The sequence below is a fragment of the Magnolia sinica genome, chromosome 9, assembly GCF_029962835.1.
Source record: "Magnolia sinica isolate HGM2019 chromosome 9, MsV1, whole genome shotgun sequence".
NCBI lineage: Eukaryota > Viridiplantae > Streptophyta > Magnoliopsida > Magnoliales > Magnoliaceae > Magnolia > Magnolia sinica.
This window is the reverse complement of record NC_080581.1, coordinates 45,674,865-45,699,752: the sequence shown is the minus strand read 5'-3', so window position 1 is coordinate 45,699,752 and position 24,888 is coordinate 45,674,865.

The window sequence follows — 24,888 nt, the reverse complement described above, 5'->3', positions numbered from 1 at the left end:
CCCCACCTAACAATCCCATTATATGTAATAAAACTTGAAATCTCTCTCTCTCTCTCTATCTCTCTCTCTCTCACTCTGAAATCTGACCATTGCTACTCTCGTCTCAACCGTCGATCAACTGTGGGCCACCCTGAAAGATTCCATCATGGCTTACATAGGCCTCTCCCCGACTACCTTCTTCACAATCCTAGCCTTAGCGATGGCCTTCTACTATGCCGTCTCCAACTTCTTCGATTCTCCGCCTCCTCCACAGAGGTCGAGGGATTATGAAGAGAAGATGGAGCCTTTGCCACCTCCGGTCTAGCTCGAGGAGATCATGGAGGAGGAGTTGAAGGTGTACGACGGATCAGACCCTAAGAGGCCACTGTTGATGGTGATCAAGGGCCAGATCTACGACGTTTCTCAGAGCAGGTGGTGTTGTTTGAGCTTTTTTGGGGGTGAATTGTAAAAAAAGTCATCCCTCTTTTCTTGGGAAATGATATTTAGGCCCTTTTTTGGAACTTTTCAATCCTTTAAGGATAGACAAGAGTAACAGAAGTGAACCTAAAAAGGGGTATTTGCATAAAAGGGAGGGTGGGAATAATGAGTTGAGGTCGGTTCCTGTACAACTATTTTAGGTGAGAATTTCGTTCAACTGGCTCTGTGTGGCTAATATCGTAGTGTGTGTATGGAAATCTGGCTCATCCATCAGGGTCACCCGACCATGATAGTGGGATGCCCCAAAAATCAAGTCGATCGTGATCGTTAAGTGGGCCATAAATGTATAAATCAATGGACAAGCGTCCAAAACCTGCAAATTGACGTAGTATAACATCTAATGATTGGATCGACCTAATTGTTTGGGTGTCCTATCTTTATGGTGGGGTGACCCTTGTGGATGGGTTGGATGCAGGAAGTTCTTTGCCACAACTGTTAAAAAGGAACCAGCTTCCCCAAACCCAAACCTATTATTGGGGAAGTTATATTTACGCTATGTTTTTTATGCACAGTCATTTAGATGCATGTAAAATCCTCAGGGGTTGTTTGGATGGTGGTAAATGGGGCAAGTAGTAAATGATTTACTAGTAAATCATTAACAAGTAAATGAGGAGATGGCAATGGTTCTCTTTCTCTCTCTCTCTCTATCTCTCTGAAAAGCCCGAGCTATTAAGTCCTAGACGAGGGGGGGGGGGGGGGGGGGAATATGCCAAATTAAAAATTAACAGCGGAATTTAAACAAATACAAATATTGATAACAATAAAAAATCTCACAATGCTGAAATTAAATACAACCTCAAATGTATGAGTATTGAGAGATTGATACAGATGTTTTTCTGAGGACAACCTTACACCAAAAACCAAAGGTTTATGGTAGGACAACCTGATTCCTAGAAAGGTCTATGTATCAAAAAATCAAACAAATATAGAGGAATAAAGAAATAAATAGCAATAAAGAAATCTTAGCTATTACAACATTCCCACACTTGCATAAAAGAAATTTACAACATTCTCCACAAATGCAAAAAGGGAAATTACAAACATCTACAAAAAGAAATAAACAATCAATCCACAAGCTCATAAATTATAGTGGTTCGCTTGTGTGTACACCAACTATTTAGAAAAACAGCCACACAACTACTCCACTCCTAATATCCTCACACAGCAGATATTAGTGTTCACTATGAAAATAGGTTTTTTAAGGTTCACCTAAAACCCTCACAATTGTGTCTTTCAGTAGGCTTACACAATTCAAAAAACCCTACACTCTGAGTTTTCTGGATCACCTCAGAAAAACCAAAACAGAGAGATTTTTCTGGCATAATTTCAATGAAACCAAAAGATAGAAATTTACAATAATGTAAAATACATGGTTATTCTCCTTTAGATGCAGCCCGAAAGAACCAAATCGGAGTAGAAGTTCAACGTAGAAGTTCAATGTCCACACTCACTTATGAAATGGTTCTAAGGTCTAGATAGATGTTAGATTTAAAGCACATTGGGCCAGCTTGATTTGATTTTGAGAAATGGGAATACTTCAATCCCTCTTTCAAATATAATTGGAATGCAGAATACAAAATTAAATACAAAGAAAGCTAATTAAAGAGAATATAAAATGAGCACTAGATAGCTTAAGAATATCACTAACTTATCTCTCAGAGCGACATATGGATTTACCTTGAATTGAATGTGAAACTTTGAAATTCGTGATCTATTTATAATTGTAGAAATCGCATTCTCGACTGGTCTTGAGGTCGTCACGACTGGTCGTAGGAGCAACAAATTTTTAAAATTTTGAGCGTGATCCACGACTGGTCGTAGGATCTACTCGACCGGTTGAGTGGCCTCCATGACTGGTTATGTGGAACCATTTTTAATTGATGGACTTTGAGTCGAGGCTGTAGGACTAGTCGAGCATAGGTCAAGCACTGTTCACACGACTGGTCGAGCAGTCTCCAGGACTGGTCGAGGATTTAACAAAAATTCTCAAAAATCGGTAACAACCTTAGGACTGGTCGAGGAATTCTTGGACTGATCGAGCAAGTGTTAAGACTAGTCGAACACTTGTCATTCGTAGAAGCTTAAACTCGAGACTTCTGAAGCTTGAGCTTGAGGACCAAAGTATAGAAACTTTTTCTTAACTTGTACGAAGCCATGAAAAACTAGAACTTTTGAAGCTTGAAAGCTTGAATTCACACTTGATGATGTACTTGAACATGAACAGGTAATCTTGTATATTGAAGATCTTGAAGTAAAGACCACTGTCTTGTCCTTGCACTGTCTTGAATATATTGATGCGCTACACAAGACACAGATTCCAAGATGTTTTGGCACTATAAAATTTAACAATTATAGAAGCTAGAAACCATAGCACTTACAATATCCCCCTTTATCAAATTTGTGACAAAACACACTTCATAATAACATAAGCATTATATGCACAAAGAATCATGCACCAGCTATTAATGTAAACCAGTCAACCTGGTTAAACAATCATGCACCTGTTATAAACAAGTTGCATTAATTAATTCGCATCAATGCCTCAAACAATACTACTCCCCCTTACTTATTCCACCCTCTTACACAAAGAAGGCTACATGTCCACAATCCACATGCCATATACGCAAACACCATATATCAAGCATGACAAAATTCTCCCCCTTTTTATCACAATATGACAAAGGAAGAAACCAATACATGAAACCAGACATAAATAAACAAGAAAGAATAAGATGAGCGAAGAGGAATAATGGATCAAGATAATTAAGATATGAAAATCATAAGCAAGTAATGTTAAAGCATAATCAACCAACATCACCAGTGTTCAACCAAATTCAATCCCACAAAGTGAAAGAAAGCAAGGTATCATAAGAGTTATTACATGCCATATGAGAAAATACTAATCAGATCTTGAAGAAGGAGCAGGTATGGTAGGATCAAGTTTATGAAGTCCCTTGTTTAGGCGCCTAAAATATTTGCGCATATATTTGAACTGCAAATCATGGGACACATTCATATTCTCTACCTTCTCCTCAAGAGAGTGCAACAGGGCATCAAAGTCAGAAGGCTAATAGTAAAGATCATCTGTTAAGTTAGACTCAATCTCATCAAAAATATCATACATGTTAATGTCATCTGGAGGTAAATCACCTTCTTCCTCATTCACTGCAGCATATCCTCCAACACCCACATTGACTTGGCCTGTGGCCAACCTCATATTCATTTTGTTTATATTGTAGTTGTTAAAGATTAGATGTTGAATGAGAGCCTCTCCAACAGGCATAACCACTAATAAATGAGTGGCTAACACAGTTATTAGATAAGCAAAAGGGATATCACTGTGTTTAGGATGGAGACGGAATTGAATGATGTAGTGACAGATTAAAGAAGGAAGACATACATTGGTTCTAGAAATAATGGCACGAAGAATCCGAATCGTGAATGTAGTAAGTTCAGTTTTGATACCAAAACGGGGATAAATGTTAGAAATAAATATCCTGTGAAGGACACTATATCTGGATAACAAATACTTTGAAGCAAGCACATTTTCATTAGCACTCCATTGTGCATCTATATTGCACAATTCTCTAGTAAGCATATGTTTTTCTAATTCAGATGGTTTAGCAACTAAAGTGCTAATAGGAATACCTTCGTCATTAACAGGTATGTCCATTAGACCAAAGATCAAATGTCAGTCTATTTCAACTGGACCTTCTCTAGTAGCAGAATAAATGTTAAAATTTCAGTTGAAAAATTAGAAATACATGCATACATAGCTTGTACAATGGACCGGTATACCGGCCCACCCCAATGTAGAATGTTATCCCATCCTATAGATTGGAGAAGAGGAAGGATTTTAAATGGAGCAAGATGTTCAACGTGAACAGGTCGTTCAACTATTACATTATATCTCGCACATATGAGGGATCATCTTCGGGTAATTGAAGGTGGCGCACTGTGATAGGTGTCGATCTAGAAGAAGAAAGACCACGATAACTTTTCTTTTTGCCTCTACCTTCCATTTACAACTAGGAAATCAAGGAACCAAGAGGTTGCAAAAGATGTAGAGTGGGTTTTCTCAAGATCAGATTTTGGAAAAGAAAACCCCAAAAACCTCATTGAAATAAAAAATAAATCACAACAAAGATAGAAAAGGAGTGATATGAACTTGAATGTACAAGAAAAATGGAAATAAAGCACTAACCTTGAAGCACTAGGAGATGGGTTCGAGCGGTCGACCTAGGACCCGTTGGAGAGAAGCACAAAATGAAGAAAAAGAGATTTTTTCTCCGAATAAAGGTCAAACCCGCGATCCACGACTAGTCGAGTACATGTTCGACTGGTCGTGCCATGACTGGTTGAGTATGTACTTGATTGGTTGTGCACAGCCTAAAATAAGCAATTTTCATGAAATTTGACATTTTAAATATATAAAATAATAAATATATATATATATATATATATATATATATATATATATATATATACACATTATGATATAGAAATGCATGAATAATCAACTCAAATTGCACATACCAAGATTAAATTTCAATTTAGAAAACCTTCTTTTGTCAAGTGGTTTTGTGAATATGTCATCAAGTTGAGTTTCAGTTGGTATGTATTCCAAAGAAATTGTCTTTTCTTCCACTAATTCACGAATGTAGTGATATCTAATGTCAATGTGCTTGGTTCATGAATGCTGGATTGGATTTTTAGATATATTAATTGCAATGAAATTATCAAAATACAAAACTATAAAGTCCTGTGTAATTTTGTAATCGCTTAACATCCTTTTCATCCATACAAGCTAAGTACATGCATAACTTGCCGCAATGTATTTAGCTTCAGCAGTTGAAAGCGATATGGAACTTTATTTCTTACTCTTTTAAGAAACTAAATAGTTCCCAACATTGAAACAACCACCACTTGTTGATTTTCTATCATCAATGTTACTAGCCCCATCAGCATCAGTGTAACTAGCTAGTAGAACACTAGTATCATGTGGATACCAAAGACGCAAATTAGCTGAACTTGCGACATATTGCATAATCCGCTTAACAGTAATTAAATGTGACTCTTTAGGGTCAGATTGATATCTAGCGCAAATTCCCACGTTAAATGCAATATCAGGTCTGCTTGCAGCTAAATAAAGCAAACTTCCAATCATACTTCGATATAGTTTAGGATCCACACTCTTACCTATAGATTCATTTATGAATTTTAAAGTTGTACTCATAGGAGTATCAAAATTTTTTCCATTCTCAAATCTGAACTTTTTAAATAAGTTCAGAGCATATTTGGTTTGAGAAATAAAGAAACCATTAGGTTTTTGTTTAACTTACAACCCTAAGAAATAATTCAATTGCCCAACCATGCTCATTTCGAACTTAGATTTCATAAGATCTACAAACTCAACAGTCATGTTAGCACAGGTAGATCCATAAATTATATCATCAACATAAATTTGCACTATTAAAATATGATCATTATGTTTCTTAACAAATAAAGTCTTATAAACATTTCTCATTAGAAAATATGATCATTATGTTTCTTTACATCCATTTGGTATATTTTGAATTTTCTAAAGCATACAATGGATATAAATAGTTTAATTGATTCAAGACGAGCTACTGGGGCAAAGGTCTCATCATAATCGATGCCTTCAATTTGAGTGTACCCTTGTACAACTAGCCTAGCCTTGTTTCTAATGATATTACCATGTTCATCAGACTTATTTTTGAAAATCCATTTAGTTCCGATAATGTGTTTATCTTTAGGTCTTAGAACTAGTACCAAACATCATTTCTAACAAATTGATTAAGCTCTTCTTACATCGCAACTATCCAATTTTCATCAGTTAGAGCTTCTTTTACGTTAGTCGGATCTATCTGAGACGTAAAACACACATAATTACACATATCTTCTAGTTGTCTACGAGTGCGCACACGAGTGAGAGGATTTCCAAGAATCTAATTTGTTGGATGATCTTTAACAGTCCTCAGTTCAGAGTTATTTTGACTTGATAAAGTATCTGGTTTATCAATTAGAAGTAGTTCATCATTTTTTGTACTTGAAATAGGTGTATTCAAGTGATCGTCAATAACCAGATTAATGACTCCTGAATAACACCGGTCCTCTTATTAAGAACACAATGTGCTTGACTATTTAGAGCATAACTTAAAAATATTCCTTCATCACTTTTGGTGACAAACTTACCTAGATTTTCTCGGTTACGTAAAATGTAGCACTTGTTGCCAAAAACTCAAAAGTATTTAACAGTAGGCTTCTTATCAAACCACATTTAGTAAGCTGTTTTACTATTTGATTTTCTAGTATAAACACAATTAATTATATAACATGCAGCATTTACGGCTTCGGCCCAAAGATTTTTAGGGAGCTTCATACTGTTTAACATTACATTTGCCATTTGTTGAAGCACTCTATTTTTTCTTTCTACTATATCATTTTGTTGTGATGTTTTGGGCGCAGAGAATTCATGTGATATTCTCTGATCAATACAAAACTTCTCAAAACCGTTATTCTCAAATTCTAATCCATGATCACTATGGATCTTACAGGCCTGAGACTCTTTTTAGTTTGGATACGTCTAAGCACCCTTTTTACTTCATCGAGAATTTCTGATTTGTCTCTTAAGAAGACTATCCAAGTATATCTGGTAAAGTCATCAACAATTACCAAAATATACTTTTTGTCACCTCGACTCTCCATTCTAGTTGGTCCAGAGTCCACCTTTTTGTGAGAACTCCTAATTTGTTTGCCAATCTGGCATTCGCCACATATTTTATCTATTTTCTATATTTTGGGTAAGCCTCTTACTAACTCTCTTTTGTTCAATCTATACAAGTTATGGTAGTGTACATGTCCGAGGCATTTATTGTCACTCCCCAAACTCAGAAAACGGGCACACAAAATTCTCAATCGCCGAATCCGGCACCGATAGCCTCCGTAGTGCCCCATTCTCGAATCCCGGCACTCACATGCCAGATTCCGATCCTGGGATCCTATAAGGAGGATTTTCAGTATGAATTTTTTTTTTTGTAATGGAGCATAACCACAAGCATAACCAAGTCACAAAACAACATCACCACACATCCACTATATCAAAAACTTTAAGTATAAATGCAGAAAGGAAAATACAAGGTGATCAAAAACTCCAAAATGAATTGATGTGCGCTCCGGCCTCAGCGTTGCTGCAATCCAATGCTACATGCACGCAACAGTCATGCATAACCTTACAAAAGCTTAGAGGGTGGTGTAAGTGTGTGGGCAAGGCAAGTGCTAAGTGTACAATATCAGAGTAATGCGAAAATATGTGGTAAGTCCATGAATGCTATCAGCTGTACCAAAGCTATGTGATGCAAGGCATGAATGCTATCGGTCATATCGAGACCATGCGATGCGAGGCCTATGTAGTCAAATGTCATATGCGAGATGCAAAGTAAGCATGTCAGTCCTCATTAAGTACACATATCAGTACGGTTCCTCTCTGGATATTAGTAGGGTCTAATACACCTCACATTGACTGCCTCCTCCCTAACTGCACGGTCAAGCAAGTGGAAGAGACCACACTATTCACCTGACTAGTAGTCTGCCAATACTTACTCAACTCATCGATAACAGACTCATTTACGAGCTGGTCAAACTCAGCCTAGCTTATAACCCCCTCACTCAGGCGGATAAGGCCACACAACACTCTTTTCTCTCATGAAAGACCATGGACGTCCATATTTTTTTTGCTCTCTTTGGTTGCTTGGAAATTGTGTAGAGAAAAGAGAGAGAGAGAGAGATGGGATGTAAGGAGAGAGAGTGATGGATGTGAGTGATGGGTGAGGTGATGTTGTACTTGATATGTATGGGTGTGTAAGAGAGAGGGTGAGAGAGAGTTGACTTGGTGGTTGCTTGACTTGTGGAGAAAGAAGGCATGGGTTGATTGATTGATTGATTTGAGTGATTGATTGATGAGACATGATGTAGAGATTCTCTTAGGATTGCAACCATGTGGCGTTTCTTCAAAATAAACACCGGCCCACATCTCTCGGCAAGGGTATCGAATCGGTGCGCGAGTCACGACGTTGGAAACGTGGCGGTGGTGCGGTCGCAGTGGTATAACTCTCGGATTAAGCCAACTCGAATCTACAAGATACGACTTAGGGTCGTACACAAACATTGATTATCGGTCACAGTTTGCTGGAATTCGACGGGAAGGATCGTAGGATTTGACGGAACAGTACGGGCTAGGATACGGGTCTTGCAGCTCTCCCCACCTAATAAAAATTTCATCCTTGAAATTTAAATCAAAACACGACTAGCACAGCACACACCAAGGAAGGAAAATCCTATAAGAACACAACATCCCGACATAATCAAACACCTAAGAGATGGGGACAATGCCTGCGAATCTCAGCCTCCTGCTCCGAAAATGCCTCGTCAACACTACGATGATCCAACTGGACCTCAAATCTTGGATCAGAAACAATCGAAACTGAAACACTAAGCCGCCTTACAACCTCATCGGTAGGGAGCTATATCAGAAAATCTCTACGTTATTCGAACTTGGAGACTTAATCAATCTAGGTTCTCAACAATCATAGAGTGATGGGTAGCTATCAGCAGATATGTGATGTTATCTTCAGGTATTCTCAAGTTATGCTCTGATACCAACTTTTGTCACGCCCCAAACATAGAAAACGGGCTCACAAAATTCCTGATCACCGAATCTGGTGCCGACAGCCTCTAAAGTGCCCCATTCTCGGATCCCGACACTCACATGCCAGATTCTGATCCTGGGATCCTACAAGGAGGATTTTTAGTATGATTTTTTTTTTGTAATGGAGCATAATCACAAGCATAACCAAGTCACAAAACAACATCACCACACATCCACTATATAAAAAACTTTAAGTACAAATGCGGAAAGGGAAACACAAGGTGATCAAAAACTCCAAAATGAACTGATGTGCGCTCCTGCCTCAGCGTTGTTGCGATCCAATGCTACCTGCACGCAACGGTCGTGCATAAGCTTACAAAAGCTTAGAGGGTGGTGTAAGTTTGTGGGCAAGACAAGTGCCAAGTGTACAATATCAGAGTAATGTAAAAATATACAGTAAGTCCATGAATGCTATCATCTATACCAAAGCTATGTGATGTAAGGCATTAATGCTATCGGTTATACCAAGACCATGCGGTACGAGGCCTGTGTAGCCAAATGTCATATGCGAGAGGCAAAGCAAGCATGCTAGTCCTCATTAAGTACACATATCAGTACAGTTCCTCTTTGGATGTCACCGGGGTCTAATACACCTCACACTGACTGCCTCCTCCCTAACTGCATAGTCAAGCAAGTGGAAGAGACCACACTATTCGCCTGACCAGTAGTCTGCCAATACTTACCCAGCTCATCGATAGCGGACTCATTTGCGAGCTGGTTAAACTCAGCCTAGCTTATAGCCCCCTCACTCAGGCAGATAAGGCCACACAACACCCTTTTCTCTCATGAAAGACCATGGATGTCCACATTTTTTTTGCTCTCTTTGGTTGCTTGGAAATTGTGTAGAGAAAAGAGAGAGAGAGAGATGGGATGTAAGGAGAGAGAGTGATGGATGTGAGTGATGGGTGAGGTGATGTTGTACTTGACATGTATGGGTGTGTAAGAGAGAGGGTGAGAGAGAGTTGACTTGGTAGTTGCTTGACTTGTGGAGAAAGTAAGCATGGTTTGATTGATTGATTGATTTGAGTGATTAATTAATGGGACATGATGTAGAGATTTTCTTGGGATTGCAACTGCATGACATTTCTTTAAAATAAACGCCGGCCCACATCTCTCGACCAAGGTATCAAATCGGTGCACGAGTCGCGACGTTAGAACCGTGGCGACGATACGGTCGCAATGGTATAAGTCTCGGATTAAGCCAATTCGAATCTACAGGATACGACTTAAGGTTGTGCGCAAACATTGATTATCAGTCACAGTTTGTCAGAATTCGATGGGAAGGATCGCGGGATTCGACGGAACAGTACGGGCTAGGATACGGGTCTTACATTTATGCCATAACTCAGTCTCATTGGTATGGACCATGTAACATGATAGATTAGATGAACTAGAATCACTTATGATGTAGCAGTTTTCAAAAGTTCTGCGACCAATTAATATTATAAAACCATTGTTATTTAAAATTTTGCATCCTAGGTTGGTAAATTTTACACTATGATTCTTATTGTATATTTTAAAAATGCTTAATAAGTTGTGTTTTAACCCTTCTACATATAAATCATTCTCAAATGAAGGGAGGTTAAAGAGTTGAACCGTACCTTGGCCAACAATCTTGCAGTTGGTACCATCACCAAATGTGAATGAGACATATCTTTAAGGTTGGTAAATAGACCCTTGTCGCCTGTCATATGTCTGAAGCAACCACTATGTAGGTACCACTTTGAATCGCTTGAAGCTTTGAAAGCGGTGTGGGCAACCAAGCAAGTAACTTTAGGAACCCATTTCATTACAGTCTTGGGTTTAGGAGTATAGTTGGTCTTCTTATTTTTGTAGTTGTTATAAGACCGACCCACTAAGTTAGATTTTAATAGCTCCTTAAGTAAATCAACAATTTTCTCAGCTAAAGGATTACAATTCTGATTTTTATAGTTGATATGGTTGCTTTTAGATTTTAAAGATTGAAAAGTTTTAGCATTTTTAGGATAATTTTGATTTAGGCTTTTCCCTTTTAAGTTTGAAGACTCTCCTTTTACAAACTTAGGAGGAGTATTCTTATATTTGGGAGGAATACAATTGTTGTAGCCCAATCCAGATCGGTCGCCACATTTTCTGGATCCAGATAATAGTTTTTCTAACTTAGGATCACCTTCGACATACTTCTATGTGTCCTTTAAACTCAACAATGAAGAAATTTCAAGTTTTAGCTTTTCGTTTTCAGTTTTTAAGTTTTCAACTTAGGAGTTTTTGAAATCTAAGTCGCACTTAGTTTTTTAAAAAAAGTCTGAAATATGAGATTTTTCGAAAACAAGATTATAAAATTTTTCTTTAAGTTTCAAAAACTTTTCTTTTTGAAGAAGATTAATTTTACAACAATTTTACAACTTTCCTTATATAGGGCATTATACGCATCTTGAAAATCTTCTTTAATTTCATGATCACTATTCAGATTTTCTTCACTAGTTGAATCATCCTAATCTGAAAAAGTGAACGTTGCTAGAGTTATAAGGGTTTTGACTTCATTACCCAACTCGGTTTCAGAATCTTCTAATTCAGAAGAGGCTTCAAAGCCAGAAGATTCATCCCAAGTAGCCAACATACCTTTCTTTTTAGGTTTGTCCTTTTTAGGACACTTGTTCGCTAAATGCCCATATTCATGACAGTTGTAACCATAACTGTCTTTTAAAGATTTCTAAGTTTTAGTTTTAGATCTTTTCTTTTCATTAGGTGTTTGAAAATCAACCCTCTTTTTACTTTTGAAAATCTTATAAAACTTTTTAACTAAAAGGGTCATATCATCTTCAGAATTTTCTAAATCAGAATTACTATTTTCTTGAGAAATATATTTAGAAGATTTAAGTGCAATAGATTTACCTTTAGGAGCTTTAAAAGTTAACTAATAGGTTTGTAAAGAACCAACTAATTCTTCTATCCTCATATTATCCGTATCACGAAGTTCCTGGATCACGGTCACCTTTGAATTGAACCATTTAGGGAGTGAACGTAGTATCTTTGCACAGACTTTGCTTTCTGGGATTTTATCATCGAGACCCCACATAGAGTTAATAATGTCATTTAATATTGTATAGAAGTCCATGAAAGTTTCACTTTCTTCCATACGTATTTCCTCAAATTTGGTTGTGAGGATTTAAACTTTAGATTTCTTGACGATTGTTGTTCCCTCGGGTGTCATTTCTAAAATATCCCAGGCTTTCTTTATATTATCACAAGATATAATTCTTTTGAATTCATCCGGTAATAGTGCGCAAGTTATGGCATTTAAAGCCTTTGCATTGGCACGACTCTCATTTTTCTGAGGAGTGGTCCAAGAAAAATAGGGTGTAACTTTCATAGATTTGGATCCATCAATACCAGCTGCTTCAGTAGTAGGAGGGGTCCATTCAGTCATTGTGGCTTGCCACACTCTCATCCATGGATTTTAAGAAAATCCTCATTCTGGCTTTCCAATAGGCATAGTTGGAGCCATCAAATAGTGGAGGCCTAGTGACTGAAAGGCTATCAAAATTTGACATCTCAAATAGCTCAGATCGATTAGCTCAGGAAATAAATCAAAAAAGAATAATTAATAGTGAGCTATTAGGCTCTGATATCACTTGAAAAGGCCGAGCTATTAAGTCCTAGAGGGGGGGGGGGGGGTTGGGTGAATAGAACTATGCTAAATTAAGAGTTAACAGCAAAATTTAAACAAATACAAATATTGATAGCAATAAACAATCTCACAATGCTGAAATTAAATACAACCTCAAATGTACGAGTATTGAGAGATTGATACAAATGTTGTTCTAAGGACAACCTTACACTAAAAACCAAAGGTTTATTGTAGGACAACATGATTCCTAGAAAGGTTTGTGTATTAAAAACTCAAATTAATACAGAGGAATAAAGAAATAAGTAGTAAGGGAAGAAATCTAAGCTATTACAACATTCCCACACTTGTATAAAAGAAATTTACAACATTCTCCACAATTACAAAAAGGGAAATTACAAACATCCACAAAAAGAAATAAACAATCAATCCACAAGACCAGAAATTATAGTGGTTCGCTTGTGTGTACACCAGCTGTTTAGAAAAATAGCCACACAACTACTCCACTCCTAATATCCTCACACAGTGGATATTAGCATTCACTATGAAAATAGGTTTTTTAAGGTTCACCTAAAACCCTCACAATTGTGTCTTTCAAGTGGACTTACACAATTCAAAAAACCCCACACTCTTAGTTTTCTAGATCACCTCAGACAAACCAAAATAGAGAGATTTTTCTAGCACAATTTCATTAAAACTAAAAGATAGAAATTTACAATAATGTAAAATACATGGATATTATCCTTTAGATGTAGCCCGAAAGAACCAAATCGGAGTAGAAGTTCAACGTAGAAGTTCAATGTCCACACTCACTTATGAAATGGTTCTAAGGTCTAGATAGATTTTAGATTTAAAGCACCTTGGGCTAGCTTAATTTTATTTTAATTCCAAGAAATGTGAATACTCCAATCCCTCTTTCAAATACAAATGGAATGTAAAATACAAAATCAAATACAAAGATAGTTACTTAAAGATAATATAAAATGAGTAGTAGATAACTTAAGAAATATCACTAACATATCTCTCAGAGCGACGTATTGATTTACCTCGAATTGAATGTGAAACTTTAAAATCCGTGCTATATTTATAATTGTAGAAATCGCATTCTTGACTGGTCTTGAGGTCGTCACGACTGTTCGTAGGACCAACAGATTTTAGAAATTTTGAACACGATAGGATAAAGTCGTTCCACGACTGGTCGTAGGCTTTGATCGACTGATTGAGTGGCCTCCACGACTGGTCGAGTCCTGTTCACGATTGGTCGTGTGGAACTATTTTTAGTTGCTAGACTTTAAGTCGAGGCTGTAGGACTGGTCGAGCATAGGCTGAGCATTGTTCACACAACCGGTCAAGCAGTCTCTAGGACTGGTCGAGGATTTAACAAAAATTTTGAAAATTAGTAATAACCTTAGGATTGGTCGAGGAATTCTTGGACTAGTCTAGCCAGTACTAGGACTAGTCGAACATAGTCCAAGACTAGTCGAGAAACAATCTATGCACTTATTAAATGACTCAATTTAAATTATGTATACAAAATGACATACCGTATGGTCAATCTAAGGTCATTCATACCTTATACTTAATGCATGAACATTGAAACTTCTTTTCCTTTAGTTGATAGATGTTCTTTAAAGTTCACAACGCTTGAGATCTTGTCATTCGTAGAAGCTTGAACTCGAGACTTTTGAAGCTTGAGCTTGAGGACCAAAGTATAGAAACTTTTTCTTAACTTGTACGAAGCCTTGAAAAACTTGAACTTTTGAAGCTTGAAAGCTTGAATTCACACTTGATGATGTACTTGAACATAAGTAATCTTGCATTTTGAAGATCTTGAAGTAAAGACCACTGTCTTGTCCTTACACCGTCTTGAATATATTTATGCGATACACAAGACACAGATTCCAAGATGTTTTGGCACTACAAAATTTGACAATTATAGGAGCTAGAAACCATAGCACTTACAATCTCCCCTTTTGTCAAATTTGTGACAAAACACACTTCATAATAACATAAGCATTATACGCACAAAGAATCATGCACCAGTTATCAATATAAATCAGTCAACCTGGTTAAAGAATCATGCACTAGTTATAAACAAGTCGCATTAATTAATTCGCATCAATGCCTCCAGCAATACTACTCCCCCTTACTTACTCCACCCTCTTACACAAAGAAGGCTACATGTCCACAATCCACATGCCATATATCGCATACACTATATATTAAGCATGACAACATTCTCCCCCTTTTTGTCACAATACGACAAAGGAGAAAACCAATAGTTGAAACCGGACATAAATAAACAAGGAAGAATAAGACGAGCAAAGAGGAATAATCGATCAAGATAATTAAGATACGAAAATCATAAGCAAGTAATGTTAAAGCACAATCAACCAATATCACCAGAGTTCAACCAAATTCAATCCCACAAAGTGAAAGAAAGTAAAGTATCATAAGAGTTATTACATGCCATATGAGAAAATACTAATCAGATCCTGAAGAAGGAGCAGGTATGGTAGGATCAAGTTTATGAAGTCCCTTGTTCAGGAGCCTAAGATATTTGCACATATAATTAAACTGCAAATCATGGGACACATTCATATTCTTTACTTTCTCCTCAAGAGAGCACAACTGCACATTAAAGTCAGACGACTGATAGTTAGGATCATCTGCTGAGTTAGACTCAACCTCATCAAAAATATCATCCATGTTAATGTCATCTAGAGGTAAATCACCTTCTTCCTCATTCACTGCAGCAACTCCTCCAACACCCACGTTGACTTGGCCTGCAGCCAACCTCAGATTCATTTTGTTTATATTGGAGTTGTTAAAGATTAGATGTTGAATGAGAGCCTCTCCAATAGGCATAGCCACTAATAAATGGGTGGCTAACATAGTTATCAAATAAGCAAAAGGGATATCACTGTGTCCAGGATGGAGACGGAATTGAATGATGCAGTGACATATTAAAGAATGAAGATATACATTGGTTCTAGAGACAATGGCATGAAGAATCCCAACCATGAATGTAGTGAGTTCGGTTTTGTTACCAGAACGGGGATAAACATTAGAAATAAATATATTGTGAATGATTCTGTATCTGGGTAACAAATACTTTGAAGCAAGCACATTTTCATTAGTACTCCATTGCGCATTTATATTGCACAATTCTCTAGTAAGCATACATTTTTCTGATTCAGATGGGTTAGCAACTAAAGTGATAATAAGAATACCTTCGTCATTAACAGGTATGTCCATTAGACTAGAGATCAAATATCTGTCTATTTCAACTAGACCTTCTCTAGTAGGAATAATAAATGTTCAATTTTCTGTTGAAAAATTAGAAATACACGCATACATAGTTTGTGCAATGGACCCGTATGACAGCCTACCCTAATGTAGAATATTATCCCATCCTATAGATTGGAGAAGAGGAAGGGTTTCAAATGGATCAAGATGTTTAACATGAACAAGTCGGTCAATTATTACATTGTGCAACCTTATATCTCGCACATAGGAGGGATCATCTTCGGGTGATCAAAGGTGGCGCACTGTGATAGGTGTCGATCTAGAAGAAGAAGGACCACGAGAACTTTTCTTTTTACCTCTACCTTACATTTGCAACTAGGAAATCAAGGAACTAAGAGGTTGCAAAAGATGTAGAGTGGATTTTCTCAAGATCAGATTTTGAAAAAGAAAACCCTAAAAACCTCAATGCAATAAGAAATAAATCACACCAAAGATAGAAAAGGAGTGATATGAACTTAAATCTATAAGGAAAATGGAAATAAAACACTAACCTTGAAGCACTAGGAGATGGGTTCGATCGGTTGACCTAGGACCCATTGGAGAGAAGCACAAAATGAAGAAAAAGAGATTTTTTCCCAAATAATGGTCGTGCCACGACTGGTCGAGTATGTACTCAAATGGTTCTGCACAGCTTAAAATAAGCAATTTTCATGAAATTTGACATTTTAAACATATAAAATAATAAATATATATACATTATGATACAGAAATATGTGAATAATCAATTCAAATTGCACAAACCAGGATTAAATTTCAATTTAGAAAACCTTCTTTTGTCAAGTGGTTTTGTGAATATGTCAGCAAGTTGAGTCTCGGTTGGTATGTATTCCAAAGAAATTGTCTTTTCTTCCGCTAATTCATGAATGTAGTGATGTCTAATGTCAATGTGCTTGGTTCGTGAATGCTGGATTGGATTTTAAGATATATATTAATTACACTGAAATTATCACAATACAAAACCATAGAGTCCTGTGCAATTTCATAATCGCTTTACATCCTTTTCATCTATATAAGCTGAGTACATGCATTACCTGCCACAATGTATTCAACTTCAGCAGTTGAAAGCGATACAGAACTTTGTTTCTTACTTTTCCAAGAAACTAAATAGTTCCCAACATAGAAACAACCACCACTGGTTGATTTTCTATCATCAATGTTACTAGCCCAATCAGCATCAGTGTAACTAGCTAGTTGAACACTAGTATCATATGGATACCAAAGACCCAAATTAGCTGAACTTATGACATATCGCATGATCCGTTTAACAGCAGTTAAATGTGACTCTTTAGGGTCAGATTGATATCTTTCGTAAATTCCTACGCTAAATGCAATATCAGGTCAATTTGCAGTTAAATAAAGCAAACTTCCAATCATACTTCGATATAGTTTTGGATCCACACTCTTACCTATAGAGTCCTTTGAGAGTTTTAAAGTTGTACTCATAGGAGTATCAAAAATTTTTCCATTCTCAAATCTGAACTTTTTAACTAAGTTCAGAGCATATTTGGTTTGAGAAATAAAGAAACCATCAGGTTGCTGTTTAACTTACAACACGAGAAAATAATTCAATTCCCCAACCATGCTCATTTTGAACTTAGATTTCATAAGATCTGCAAACTCAACAGTCATGTTAGCACAGGTAGATCCATAAATTATATCATCAACATAAATTTGCACTATTAAAATGTGATCATTATGTTTCTTAACAAATAAAGTTTTATCAACACTTCTCATTAGAAAATTATGACTTAGCAAAAAACTTAGTCAACTTTTCATACCATGCCCTGGGAGCCTGTTTCAAACCGTAGAGAGCCTTTTTTAGGCGATAGACATGATAAACATTCTTAAGGTCTTCAAAGCCCATTGGTTGTTCAAAATACACTTCTTCATGCAAATTGCCATTTAAGAAAGTACTGTTTACATCCATTTGGTATATTTAAAATTTTTTAAAGCATTCAATGGATATAAATAGTCTGATTAATTCAAGACAAGCTACTGGGGCAAAGGTCTCATCATAATCGATACCTTCAATTTGAGTGTACCCTTGTACATCCAGCCTAGCCTTATTTCTAATAATATTACTATGTTCATTAGACTTATTTTTGAAAATCCATTAAGTTCGAATAATGTATTTATCTTTAGGTCTTGGAACTAAATACTAAACATCATTTCTAACAAATTGATTAAGTTCTTCTTACATCGCAACTATCCAGTTTTCGTCAGTAAGAGCTTCTTTTACGTTAGCCGGTTCTATCTAAGATGTAAAGCACACATAATTACACATATCTTCTAGTTATTTATGAGTGCGCACACCAGTGAGAGGATTTTCAAGAATCTAATTTGTTAGATGATCTTTAACAGTCCTCAGTTCAGACTTATTTTGACTTGATGAAGTATCTGGTTTATTAATTAGAAGTACTTCATCATTTTTTGTACTTGAAACAGGTGTATTCAAGTGATCATTAATAACCACATTAATAGTCTCTTAAATAACATCGGTCCTCTTATTAAGAACCCGATACGCTCGACTATTCAGAGCATATCTTAAAAATATTCCTTCATCACTTTTGGTGTCAAACTTACCCATATTTTCTCGATCATGTAAAATGTAGTACTTTCTGCCAAACACTCGAAAGTATTTGATAGTAGGCTTCTTATCAAACCACATTTCGCGGGCCATTTTACTATTTGATTTTTCTAATATAAATACAGTTAATTATATAACATGTAGTATTTATAGCTTCGACCTAAAGATTTTTAGGGAGCTTCATATAGTTTAACATTACATTTGCCATTTCCTGAAGCACTCTAATTTTTCTTTCTACTATACCATTTTGTTGTGGTGTTTTGGGCGCAAAGAATTCATGTGATATTCCCTAATCACTGCAAAACTTCTCAAAACTGCTATTCTCTAATTCTAATCCATGATCACTATGGATCTTATAGACCTGAGACTCTTTTTCATTTTGGATACGTCTAAGTATCCTTTTTAGTTCATCGAGAGTTTCTGATTTGTCTCTTAGGAAGACTACCTAAGTATATCTGGTAAAGTCATCAACAATTACTAGAATATACTTTTTACCATCTCGACTCTCCATTCTAATTAGTCTAATAAGATCCATATAAAGGAGTTCGAGTGGTTTAGATGTGGCATTGGAGTCCACCTTTTTGTGAGAACTCCTAGTTTGTTTGCTAATCTGGCATTCGCCCCATTTTTTATTTATTTTCTGTATTTTGGGTAAGCCTCTTACTAACTCTCTTTTGCTCAACGTATACAAGTTGCAGTAGTGTACATGTCCAAGGCATTTATGCCATAACTCAGTCTCATCGGTATGGACCATGTAACACGATAGATTAGATGAGCTAGAATCACTTACAATGTGGCAGTTTTCAAAAGTTCTGCGACCAGTTAATATTACAAAACCATTCTTATTTAAAATTTCTTATCCTAGGTTAGTAAATTTTACGCTATGATTCTTATTGCATATTTGAGAAATGCTTAATAAGTTGTGTTTTAACCCATCTACATATAAAACATTCTCAAATAAAGAGAGGTTAAAGAGTTGAACCGTACCTTGGCCAACAATCCTGCAGTTGGTACCATCATCAAATGTGACTGTGTCCTATCTTTAAGGTTAGTAAACAGACCCATGTCACATGTCATATGTCTAGAGCAACCACTGTCTAGGTACCACTTAGAATGGGTTGAAGCTTTGAAAGCGGTGTGGGCAACCAAGCAAGTAACTTTAGGAACCCATTTCATTACAGTCTTGGGTTTAGGAGTATAGTTGGTCTTCTTATTTTTGTAGTTGTTATAAGACCGACCCACTGAGTTAGATTTTAACAACTCCTTAAGTAAATCAATAATTTTCTCAGCTAAAGGATTACAATTCTGGTTTTTATAGTTGATATGACTACTTTTAGGTTTTAAGGATTGAAAAGTTTTAGCATTTTTAGGATAATTTTGATTTAGGCTTTTCCCTTTTGAATTTGAAGACTGTCCTTTCACAAACTTAAGAGGAGTATTCTTATATTTTGGAGGAATACTATTGTCGTAGCCCAATCTAGATCGGTCGCCACATTTTCTGGATCCAGATAATAGTTTTTCTAACTTAGGATCACCTTTGGCATACTTCCATGTGTCCTTTAAACTCAACAGTGAAGAGATTTCAAGTTTTAGCTTTTCGTTTTCAGTTTTTAAGTTTTCAACTTGGGAGTTTTTGAAATTTAAGTCGCACTTAGTTTTTTCAAAACAATTTGAAATATGAGATTTTTTAAAAATAAGATAAATTTTATTTAAGTTTCAAAACTTTTCTTTTTGAAGTTTTAATATTTACAGCAATTTTACAACTTTCCTTGTAATGGCCATTATACGCATCTTGAAGATCTTCTTCAATTTCATGATCACTATTCAGATTTTCTTCACTAGTTGAGTCATCCTGATCTAAAAAAGTGAACTTGGCTAGAGAGATAAGGGCTTTGACTTCATTACCCGACTCGGTTTCAGAATCTTCTGATTCAGAAGAGGCTTCAAAGCCAGAAGATTCATCCCAAGTAGCCAACATACCTTTCTTTTTAGGTTTGTCCTTTTTAAGACACTTGTTCGCTAAATGCCCATATTCATGACAGTTGTAACATTGACTGTCTTTTAAAGATTTTCATGTTTTAGTTTTAAATTTTTTCTTTTCATTATGTTTTTGAAAATCAACCCTCTTTATTCTTTTAAAAATCTTATAAAACTTTTTAGCTAAAAGGGCCATATCATCTTCAGAATTTTCTAAATCAGAATTACTATTTTCTTGAGAAATACATTTAGAAGATCTAAGTGCAATAGATTTACCTTTAGGAGCTTTGAAAGTTAACTCATAGGTTTGTAAAGAACCAACTAATTCTTTTACCCTCATATTATCCGTATCACGAAGTTCTTGGATTGCGGTCACCTTTGAATTGAACCGTTCAGGGAGTGAACATAGTATCTTTGCACAGACTTTACTTTCTGGGATTTTATCATCGAGACCCCACATAGAGTTAATAATGTCATTTAATCTTGTAAAGAAGTCTATGAAAGTTTCACTTTCTTCCATACATATTTCTTCAAATTTGGTTGTGAGGATTTGAACTTTAGATTTCTCGACGATTGTTGTTCCCTCATGTATCATTTCTAAAATATCCCAAGCTTGCTTTATATTATCACAGGATATAATTCTTTTGAGTTCATCTGGTGATAGTGCGCAAGTTATGGCATTTAAAGCCTTTGCATTGGCACCACTCTCATTTTTCTAAGGAGTGGTCCAAGAAAAATAAGGTGTGACTTTCATATATTTGGATCCATCGATACCAGTTACTTCAGTAGTAGGAGGGGTCCATTTAGTCATCATGGCTTGCCACACTCTCTCATCCATGGATTTTAAGAAAATCCTCATTCTGGCTTTCCAATAGGTATAGTTGGAGCCATCAAATGGTGGAGGCCTAGTGACTGAATGGCTATCAAAATTTGACATCTCAAATAACTCAGATCGATTAGCTCAGGAAATAAATCCAAAAAGAATAATTAATAGCGAGCTATTAGGCTCTTATACTTCTTGAAAAGGCCGAGCTATTAAGTCCTAAGGGGGGGGGGGGGTGAATAGGACTATGACAAATTAAAAATTAATAATGGAATTTAAACAAATACAAATACTGATAGCAATAAACAATCTCACAGTGCTGAAATTAAATACAACAAATGTACGAGTATTGAGAGATTGATACAAATGTTGTTCTAAGGACAACCTTACACCAAAAACCAAAGGTTTATGGTTGAACAACCTGATTCCTAGAAAGGTTTGTGTATCAAAAACTCAAACTAATACAGCGGAATAAAGAAATAAATAGCAAGGAAATAAATCTAAGCTATGACAACATTCCCACACCTGCATAAAAGAAATTTACAACCTTCTCCACAAATGCAAAAAGGGAAATTAAATACATCCACAAAAAGAAATAAATAATCAATCCATAAGACTAGAAATTATAGTGGTTCGCTTATGTGTACACTAACTGTTTAGAAAAATAGCCACACAACTACTCCACTCCTAATATCCTCACACAGTGGATATCAGCATTCACTATAAAAATAGGTTTTTCAAGGTTCACCTAAAACCCTCACAATTGTGTCTTTCAAGTGGGCTTACATTATTCAAAAAACCCCACACTTTGAGTTTTCTGGATCACCTTAGACAAACCAAAACAAAGAGATTTTTCTGACACAATCTCAATGAAACCAAAAGATAGAAATTTACATTAATGTAAAATACCTGGATATTCTCCTTTAGATGCAGCCCGGAAGAACCAAATCGGAGTAGAAGTTCAACGTAGAAGTTTAATGTCCACACTCACTTATGAAATGGTTCTAAGGTCTAGATAGATTTTAGATTTAAAGCACCTTGGGCTAGCTTGATTTGATTTTGATTCCAAGAAATGGGAATACTTCAATTCCTCTTTCAAATACAATTGGAATGCAGAATACAAAATCAAATACAAAGATAGTTAATTAAAGAGAATATAAAATGAGCACTAGATAGCTTAAGAATATCACTAACTTATCTCTCAGAGCGACATATTAATTTAACTTGAATTGAATGTGAAACTTTAAAATTCATGCTCAATTTATAATTACGGAAATCGCATTCTCTACTAGTCTTTAGGTCGGCACGACTGGTCATAGAACCAACAAATTTTTTAAATTTTGAGCGCAATAGGATAAAGCTGTTCCACAACTAGTCGTGGGCTTTGCTCGACCAATCGAGTGACCTCCACGACTGGTCGTGTGGAACCATTTTTAGTTGTTGGACTTTGAGTCGAGGTTATAGGACTGGTCGAGCACAGGTCGAGCACTGTTCACATGATCGGTCAAGCAATCTCCAGGACTAGTCAAGGATTTAACAAAAATTCCCGAAAATCAGTAATAACCTTAGGACCGGTCGAGGAATTCTTGGACTGGTTGAGCCAGTGATAGGACTAGTCGAACGTAGTCCAAGACTAGTCAAGAAACAGTCTATGCACTTATTAAATGACTCAATTTAAATTATGTATACAAAATGACCTACCCTATGGTCAATCTAGCATCATTCATACCTTATACATAATGTATGAACATTGAAACTTCTTTTCCTTTGGTTAATAGATGTTCTTTGAAGTTCACAATGCTTGAGATCTTGTCATTCGTAGAAGCTTAAACTCGAGACTTCTGAAGCTTGAGCTTGAGGACTAAAGTATAAAAACTTTTTCTTAACTTGTACAAAGCCTTGAAAAACTTAAACTTTTGAAGCTTGAAAGCTTGAATTCACACTTGATGATGTACTTGAACATGAACAAGTAATTTTACATTTTGAAGATCTTGAAGTAAAGACCACTGTCTTGTCCTTTCACTGTCTTGAATATATTGATGCACTACATAAGACACAAATTCCAAGATGTTTTGGCACTACAAAATTTGACAATTATAGGAGTTAGAAACCATAGCACTTATACACACACACACACACACACACTCCCTCTCTCTCTCTATATATATATATATTTGAATGAAAGCCGATTAAGTAGATTTTATTTACCATCTTTCATCTTGACTCTAGGTAACATGCTTGGTCAGAATCATCACAAGTCATGATTTAAAGGCTTGGGTCTGGAGATCTCATAAGCAACTTGTGGGCAGGAACCATGAGGTTTGTTTTATGGCCAACATAACATAGGTTCCTGATAGATTCCATTAACTGACTAATGTTATGAACCACATTCATTGCATGTTTATATTAAGTGTACCTGAAAAATTTTGTGCTAATCTTTCCTTAAGTAGTTATTTTTGGGGTAATTAGCGCTATACTCGATTGCTTGTGAAATTTGCATCAATCACTTTAAATTGTATCTGCATGACTCAAAACCTGTAGATTGGTTAGCGCTATGTTACTCTAAAATCTGGGATCCATCGCTAAATCCAGTTGTTCTGGGGAATTTTTGGAAGTTCTGGATCGGACCTGAACCGCGCGTCGAAAGTCCGATAGCGATGATCTTAGGTTGTTGCGGTCACCAAGTTGGGCTTGACCATCACCTCAAAACTCAAGTCCATGTGATGTTCTAGGTCGATTTCATTGAGTTCGGAGTGAAGAGTGTGAGAACGGTTGGAAATTTATTAATCTTTTATGAAATTTGAGTCGTGTCTCTTACGCAATGATTTTAAGTAATCTAACTATTAGATTCTGACCCAATTTCACCATCTGATCAGGGAAGGTGGCCCAGGAATGTCCTTGTGCTTGTGGACCTGATCGAGATGCAATGACCGTTGAATTGTGTGTGGTATGCCACGGCTGATCTGAAGAGTCGGTCGGTTCGAAAACTCAGCTTGACCTAGATCCATGGTCAGAGAGCTTAAGTCCGACCTTTCGTGGTAATAGGCCCACCGGAAGTGCTTTGTTGGATCATGAGAGGCTGGTTTTGGTTATACCCTAAGTATACCTTGGCCCTGGGGCTATTTTCATCAATGTTAGGCCTATTTATGGTCCTTAAACCCTAGCTCTCTTTTCCATACGAATTTCCTAACCCTAGCTTGGAAAGAGAAAAGGAAAAGAGAGAGAAAGTGAGAGAGAAGTTGGTGAATCATCTTAGATTCTTTCCTGTTCTTCTTCATCCTTGAACCTTCACTTTGAATCATTATTCTGACGATTCTGAGTTCATCTTTGGGTAAGTTAACCTAACCCTAATCTTTGTTAGAGGTTAGAATAGTCTTGGT